This window comes from Acomys minous, assembly GCF_964271855.1.
Source record: "Acomys minous genome assembly, chromosome: 3".
In the NCBI taxonomy this organism is placed as follows: domain Eukaryota; kingdom Metazoa; phylum Chordata; class Mammalia; order Rodentia; family Muridae; genus Acomys; species Acomys minous.
In genome coordinates this window covers 30003243-30011758 of record NC_140485.1, presented here as the reverse complement: position 1 = coordinate 30011758, position 8516 = coordinate 30003243, and the positions used below count along the sequence as shown (strand labels likewise).

At 47.5% G+C, this 8516-nt stretch overlaps 1 pseudogene across 1 annotated transcript; it reads left to right on the top strand.

The window, feature by feature from the left end:
- Positions 1 to 1977: 1977 nt before the first annotated feature.
- LOC311593610 (small ribosomal subunit protein uS4-like) lies at positions 1978 to 2675 on the top strand (annotated as a pseudogene). Its single transcript has one exon. The product of its transcript is annotated as a small ribosomal subunit protein uS4-like (transcript).
- Positions 2676 to 8516: the final 5841 nt, after the last annotated feature.

Genomic DNA, 8516 nt, shown 5'->3' with positions numbered 1-8516 from the left:
GTTCGTGTTCTGCCTGATTGTATAAGTGTGGTTGTAAAGGTATCGCATCCCCTGGAACTGGAGTTACAGACAGGCGTGAGCCACTATGTGGGTGCTGGGAGCTGAACCCCGGGTCCTTTGGAACAGCAGCCATCATCTCTTCAGCCACCAAAGCGTTTTTTTTCCCCTAAGCGTTGTATAAAGAAAGGAAAATAACCCACTTCAGCCATAGAATAGAGGGCAGAGAAGGAAGATCTGGGCAGGAGTGCAATCTACAAGCAGAAAGTCTCTTGTTTTAATTTAATTGCGGAAGGTGGGGGGGTGGGGGAGTGCACCTGAGTGCATCACTCTAAAATGCTGGAGGCCAGAGGCCTAGGATCCCCTGAAACTGGAATCACAGGTGGTTGGGAGCTGTCCTTCAGGTCCTCCTGGCCACCGGGCCACCCCTCCTGCCTCAGGGCCGCACGCTTGCTTCTGCAGTCATCTGGGTTATAGGTTAACAAGGTGCAGAGGCGCCAGCAATCAGCTGTGACAGCTTTTAAGGTGAGGTTTATCTGCAGCTGCTAACTAATTAACTTGCCTTTCCCCCTCCCTCTACGCTCTGATTCTTGAATTAAAACACCTCAGGATTTTTCTCTCACCGGGGTTGACTCTATTGTCTGTTTGGAATAACATTAGATGCACTATTTTAATATGTGGCTAGCATTTGGTGACTGTCCCTGAGAAATACTGACTTGTGTCATTTTCTTCTTGTAAACTTTCTGGTCACATTTTGGTATCATTGTTATCCTGGTTTCATAAAATAAATTGCCCCCCCCTTCTTCCTCTCTCCTCTTCTCCTTCCCCCCTCTCCCCCTGAGTTATTTTACTTTTCTTTCCTTCTCTTTAAGCCAGTCATGACAATACTGTGATTCGGGCAGTGTTGACACTCTTTTTTTAAACTCTATTTTATTTGGGGTATTGAAGCCTCTACCTCCCGTCTACCAACCCCTTAACCCTGGATATGAGAAAGGTCAAAGGAGAGAGGGGACACAGACCCCTTTACTTCTCCCAGCTATTTAAGGCCCACGGGTTCTTTTAGGGGCAATACCAATCTCTGTCAGCAGCAAACGCAGCACGCAGTCTCCTCCAGGTCACCGCGTCTCCAAGCCACCACACCATCTGTCTCTGGTCTCTCCAGACTGCTACGCATCACACGCCATCACCACCACCACCGCCGCAAGCCACACTTTCTGGCCCCTGGCTCTCTGACTTATCTCCCTCAGAGTCCATGCCCCGCAGGAGGCGATTATCAGCTGTGGACAGACTAAAGCCCAAACTAAAATCTCCCACTTGGGATTAAAACAAAAACATATTGACATAACAGAACTGAGTTTTCAAAGAAACCAAAACTTCTCTTACGGACTGTTTTTTTTTTTTTTTTAAACAAAGGTTCTCACAATACTTGATGCCTAAATAGGGACATGACAAAACCAAGGAGGAGTCTGGGAGGTATGGATGTGTGATTTTTGATGCACATGGTGAAATATTCTCTGAGCAGGGGGAATCCTAGAGTGGCCATCCCTCCATGTGGCACAGAATGGCGGCGCTTCCTTGCTGTAGTAGCGTTGGCTGTGGGTGGTAAGACGTACCACTGAGGCTGAGCTGTCCGCCCAGAGGGAGAGTCAGAGCCGGAAGGCTGTAGGGGGGAGTCCCAGTGGGGCTGTCTTCTTCTGTATCTAATGAGGAATGCCTCCTTGTTGCATGAGGCCCACCAAGAGTTTGGGGCCATCCAGAGAGTAGACATTGGGCCGGAGAGCATGTCCAAGTCTATGACGTAACACATAGAGAATAAGACTGTGAGGGAGCTGTGGCAGAAGCTGCATTGCCTGCTCTGGGGACTAAGACGTGCTACTGAGGCTGAGCTGTCTGCCTGTCACTGCCCTATGCAGCTGAGTCCTGGAAACGTGACAAGGAACCATGGAAGATTAAGAAAGACAGGCATGGTCACCAGCGTGAGTTCGTAGGCGCAGCGGGCCTAGAGAAGCCAACTTGCCGGTTGCCGGAAGTGGGGTTTGTCTCCAAACCTCTGTGACCCCATGGAGACCCTTCGAGAAATCTCATCTCGACCAGGAACTGAATGAAGTTGATGGGAGAATGTAGGCCCCGGAACAAACGTGGGGTGTGGAGAGTCAGACTTACGCTGGCCAAGATCGGCAAGGCTGCCCGGGAGCTGCTGACGCTGGATGAAAAGGACCCACGGCGTCTTTTTGAAGGCTCTACTGAGGCGACCTGTGCGTATTGGGGTGTTGGATGAGGACAAGATGAAGCTGGATTCCACCCTGGGCCTAAAGATAGAGGATTTCCTGGAGAGGCGGCTGCAAACCCAGGTCTTTAAACCGGGCCTGTCCAAATCTACCCACCATGCCGGTGTGCTTTTCTGCCAGCGTTGTATCAGGGTCGGCAAGCAGGTGGTGAACATCCCATCCTTCATTGTCCGTCTGGACTCCCAGAAGCACATTGACTTCTCCGTCCGTTCTCCTTACGGTGGTGGCCGCCCAGGCTGAGTGGGGAGGAAGAATGCCAAGAAAGGCCAGGGTGGTGCTGGTGCTGGCGCTGGTGCTGATGAGGAAGAGGATTCAACTAATACCTTCGTGGACTGGAGGAGTGTCTAGTTTTCCAGTTGACTAATAAAACAGTTTACACTTGGTTAAAAAGGCAGACAGACAGACAGACCAGGCAGGCACAAGTAATGTAAAGCTCAAACTGGTTTGGCAACGGGCTAGGGGCTAGGTTGGAGATGCACCAGCAGCCACGATACCCAGCCTGTTTGTTCCATATAGCATGAACCAGGAGGCAGGTTAGATGGTGTGGCCAGGAGGTCTCAGTAGGGCCCAGGGGCTATGGTCGTGTAGTCATCCAGGAGGAAGAAGCTGCAGTAGGTACATTTGCTCAGACTGTTTTTAGCTAAAGATAAACCATTCCTCAGCATCTGTACTCAGACCAGGGGAAAGCCTCACCTCTCCCATGAGTCTGAAGCATTGGTATCCTAGGCAAGGCTGTGCCCATGCCAACAATGCTCATCCACACAGGGGTACACTCCCTCCCCATATCCGACCAAAAAGAACTCACAAAAAGGAGGAGGAACTACAAAAGGTACAAGGCATGCAAGTGGGGTCCTCTGCAGTAGCCTCTGAATTAGTCAGAAAAAAAAAGGTGTGTTGGAGTTGTTGGCCTACCATTCATTTAAGGTTAAGGGGAAAAGGAACACAAAACAGATCTGTGATAAACAGCTGGTCTGGGACCCAAAACTTGAAGCCTGTCAGAAGACTCTAAAAATGAGGAGGGAGAAAATGAGGTAAAAATCAAAGTTAAGGCACTGAGAGAAAGGTGGCTTGTGATGCCCAGATCACTGGGCAAGATGGGCCGTGGAGAGAGAGAGAGAGAGAGAGAGAGAGAGAGAGAGAGAGAGAGAGAGAGAGGGAGAACGCACTATTGGAGGAGGCTGGAGAGATTGCTTAGTGGTTAAGAGCACTGGCTGCTCTCCTGGAGGGCACAGGTTCGATACACAGCACCCATATGGTGGCTCACAGCAATCTGTAACTCTAGTGTCAGAGGACCAATCACCCTGTTCCTGCCTCCTCCAGCACCAGACACACATGTGGTACATATGCGAGCACACACACACACACACACACACACACACACACACACACACACACACACACACACAAAACCCATATACAGAAATTACTTTTAATTAAAAAGAAGAGAAAGAGTCTGAGAGGTGAGTGTGGTAGTGCACACCTATATTCTTAGCACTTGAGGCAGAAGCCAGTCAGAGATACACAGTGATAGGCTATCAAAACTAAAACAAAAAAACAAAACAAAACAAAAACAAAAAATGTGACTCAATGGTTAAGAACGCTGATTGCTCTTCCTGAGGATCCAGATTCAACTCTCAGCACCCACATGTGTTACAGGATACTTGATTATTGTACATAGAAAACCTAATTGTTAGCAAAATATAAAAACTAAAGTGGATATCAGATGCAATTACATGTGCCTCTGAAAGCCTCCGTAGATAAGAATGCTAAAGAATGGAAGGTACCTGCATATTTTAAGGCAAGTTGCTTGGGAGAGAGAGGTCTTGTGGTCTTTTCTCTATGACAGAGGTAAATCAGCTGGGTGGCCTTGAGCTGCCCCACCGTAAAGATGAAATGGTTCAGCCTCTGCTGACTTGGCTTGGAGCCCCCACACCATGACATGGTTCAGCCTGCCAAGGGTGTGGGAGAGGAGCAGAGACTTTGTTTGTTTTGTTTGGTTTTGAAATAGGGTTTCTCTGTATAGGCTTGGCTGATCTGGACTCACTTTGTAGATCAGGCTGGCCTCAAACTCACAGCGATCCGCCTGCCTCTGCCTCCTGAATGCTGGGATTAAAGGCATGCGCCACCATGCCTGGCAGAGCAGAGACATACAGCAGTTGGACCTTTGAGAGTGCTCTCTCTCTCTCTCTCTCTCTCTCTCTCTCTCTCTCTCTCTCTCTCTCTCTCTCTCTCTCTCTCTCTCTCTCCCTCCTCTCTCTGGAAGAGCCCTCATGGAAGGAGCTCCTGGTAAGCGCTTTCTCTCTGGGCTCGCAGGAACAACAGAGAAGCAGCCAGCAGGACACAGGTAAAACAGTTCTAGGAAAGATTGCTAAGGAGCCCTCTTGGGTTTGGAGGAGCTCAAAAGAAGGGTAGAATAGCTAGGTAAAATGACACAGAAAGAGATTTCTAAAGAGCCAGCAGGCTTGTAAATAGACTGCACCACCATTCAAGATAGATTGAGCCTCGCAACCCTCTGAGAGTGGAAGCTCTCCAACTCAGCCAGAAAACAACAACATAAGATACAGATGACTAAGAAGATACATATTGCATGATTGAATACTCTGTTCTGTTGCTGTTAAAATACCAATATTGCCTAATAATGTTTATTACTAGGCCTATAATTATTATTACAGCAGTATTTTCTAACCCGCTGGCAATCAATCAAGACACAGACACCTGTTATATTTTAAAATAGCCTTAGTTAACCTAGGGCAGAGTAGATATTAATCCTCTAAAGTACTTCCAGTAGCGAGGCAGGTATGGGATCCCTGCCCCAATCCCATGCCATCTGTTTCTAATAACTTCTATCAAGCTACCTCCCATCCATAATCTCATATATTTGCTCATGTTCTTCATCTGGGCTGGATTCTCCATCCTTGCCAGCCATGTGCTTCTCCTCCAGCTGACCCATGGCGGCCTTCCTCTCTTCACTTCAGGTCTCTTTCCTTTCTCCTCATGGCAGTCTTTTCTTCTTCCTTTTCCCAGGATCCCTCTCTCTCCTGGCCCCACCTATCTCCTGCCCTGTCCAGGCAGGATGGCTTTTTATTAAGCAAAAGGTGGGTCAGACAGCAAGCAGTAATTAGCATCAAAATACATCAGACCACCCCCCACCGTGTATCTGTGTACCACATGCACGCAATGCCCAAGGAGGCCAGCGAAGCGTATCAGATCTCGTGGGACTAGACATAGACAGTGGTGAGCTGCCATGTGGACACTGGGAACCAAACTCAGCCGTCAGATGCTCTTAACTGCTGAGCCATCTCTCCGGCAGAGTCTCACGCAGCCTAGCTGGTCTTCTATGTGCTATACAGCTGAGGATGACTTTGAACTCCTGATCTTCCTGCCATTGCTTTGACAATGCTGAGATTATAGCTATGTGTCATAACACCCTGATAATAACATATGCATAATCACGTGGGCCTACATAAAGCACCACAGTGTTACCAGTGGGCAGATCTAGGCTGCCTGTTTCCAGGTTTTTGGCTTCTTGTTCAAAAGGATTAAAATAAGGGCTCACACAAATTGCAAAGTAGTGAGGAAATTTTTATTTTTTATTTTTTTTTTTAAAGCAAAGCATAGTCAAGGGCCCATATTATTCTTTGGAGAATTCTTTTATGGGTTTAAGAATCTGGTTACTAAGGAACATAGTTAGAGTGATTCTGTTTTGTCCGACAGACTATGTAACCATTTCCCTCTGCCCTGGATTTTAGTCATATGGACATCAAACTATGCCTAAGTATAAGGCAGTAAATAGGGAGCTCTCCCAAACACACAGTTTCGCCTTACAGTGCAAGAACTGAAAAACAGTCTTGTCCAGTTATGACTTTCCATTCTTTAGGACTAGATACATTGGGAATTATCTAATAGGCTCTGTCTATTGTTCATAGAGGGGTGCACTGTAGCCTGATGTAGGTTGGGGTCCAAGGCTGCATTGTTTGGAAAGATAGTGTTTGCAACAGTGCGGAGAGACAACAGAGAGAAGTTGCCAAGAGCATTATTAGCAGAAGAGGCTGTGTCTACCCAAGCCAAGCAAAAGACCAACCTACTAAACTATTCCCTGCACTGCTGCATCAGGGGGATTCAAGAAACTAATACAGTCTGGTGAGACCGCCCAGCAGATAAAGGCACAGGCTACCCAAGCCTGGCATCCTGAGTGTGATCTCCAGAGCCCGTGGAGACGGGGAAGGATGCAGGAACAGTTTTCTCTACCATTTAGAGAATTAAGAGGCAGTTAGAGCTTGAAAGTTATACAAAGCCAAAGTTTATTCAAAGAAGACAATTTTATTAGAGCTTAAAAAGGAAAACCCCCTGGGGCTGGAGAGATGGCTCAGAGGTTAAGAGCACTGGCTGTTCTTCCAGAGGTCCAGAGTTCAATTCCCAGCAACTACATGGTGGCTCACAACCATCTGTAATGTGATTTGACGCCCTCTTCTGGGCTGCAGGTGTACATGCAGGCAGAGCATTGTATAATAAATAAATAAATAAATAATAAGGAAAACCCCAAGAGAGGTAAACTGTGAGTCTCTGAAGCTGCCCAAAGGAGGGAAAGAGAAGGGAAGAAAAACCATGCCACTTAAGCTGGCTTTAAAGGAAAAGTAAAAAAGCCAAACTACCAGAAAATGCATCCTTAAGGTCTGGCCTGCATCTGAAAGAGACAAGGAAAAAAAGAAAAAGAAAGAAAGAAAGAAAAAGTAGACCCAGTGACTTCATGGCAGCTTGTGGAGACAGCTCTAGAGGGAGGGACTTCTAAGAGGGAGAAGTGTGTAAATCATTAAAGGGATAGTGACTCCACCCATCTCTTTAGCTTGCCTCAAGGTGAACTGGCCTTCCTGAGGAGCGGTCCCTTGGCCTGCCTGCCTGGATTAATCCTTTTATGTTTTAGAAAGCTTAGGTCTCCACCAAAGCCAGAGGTTTTGGCCAGAAGGAGCTGATTGCCATGGCTGTGTCTTTCCTCCCCCTCTAAAGATGGAACTTAACTAAAGCATTTGGGAGATGGGCGGAAACTGGCGAATAGATATAACCCATTTATGCCACGAAAGCACAAAGATCCAGTTCCAAAGTGCTTCGGCAGATGGGCTCATGGAGCTTCCGCCCCGACCCTCACCCCAGCTTCCAGGTGGCGAGCTCACTCAGGAGGACACGAGAGCTAGAGCTTCCTTCTGGCGTTCCTGATTGGAGAACCAAGGATGTCTCCAAAGCCGCTGTTTTAGGGTCTGTCGGGAGTTGTTTTAGGGTCCGTCCATATGCGTGGCTCTTTGTTCCAGCATAAGAACCACACAGATTGCTGAGACCATGGTTAAGCAAGATGTTTTGCCAAGTGCACACTCAGGGTCTTCAGACTATCAGAAAAAGTACTCTGTGGCCTCAAGGCCGAGAGTCGATTGAGATTACACTGCTTTTCCTGTGAAAATGTCCGCATTATCTCCTGAGAGCGCCCTTCCGCTTTGTTTCCCCCATGCCCGAGATGTGTATACATTGAACTGGTGGATAAAGCCAAGCGTCGCGTGTGTGGTACTGACTGCAGGCCCCCTCGAGTCTATCCTGCGTTTCCGACGATTTCTCGCCTCAGTTTATTATTTCTGATCTTTTCTTTCTCAGCCTCATTCCCTGGTCTAGGACCTGTTTGATATTGTCCAGAGAAGGCTCTGGCGAGGGTCCCATCCCTAAGCTGCCTGCCCAGCTCCTACCTCCTGTTCTCATCAAGAGGAGAGAACCCACTCCATAATGCTGTCCTCTGATGTTCATGTGCACAGTATCTGCACACAGGAGCTGCCCTCACACATACCATAATAATGATGCTGGTAACAATAAGCTGAAGAAAACAATAAACGTACTACTTACAGGATGTAAAGAAACTTCTAGCTTTTTGAAATTTTGAGCATGCGAGTGTATTCTCACTATTTTTTTTTAAATAAAATTTTCCAGACTGGCGTGGGAGCTGCTGGGCTGGGGGGTTGGTCTAGAACCTCATCTATTACAGGGATTTTCATTGATCTTTGAGCTTCTGATCCTTATTTCCTACAAAGCAATGTTTCACATCCTCCGCAGAGGTCAGAAGCAAAGACTCAAGGTTTTCTCATTCTGTGGATGGGAGACTGAGGGAAGCCATTATCACTCTCAGCTGCAAAGTCCCCTTGGCTCTCAAGAGACCGAGACCGAGGACCATCTCAAAACAGCTAGTAAGTTAATTTC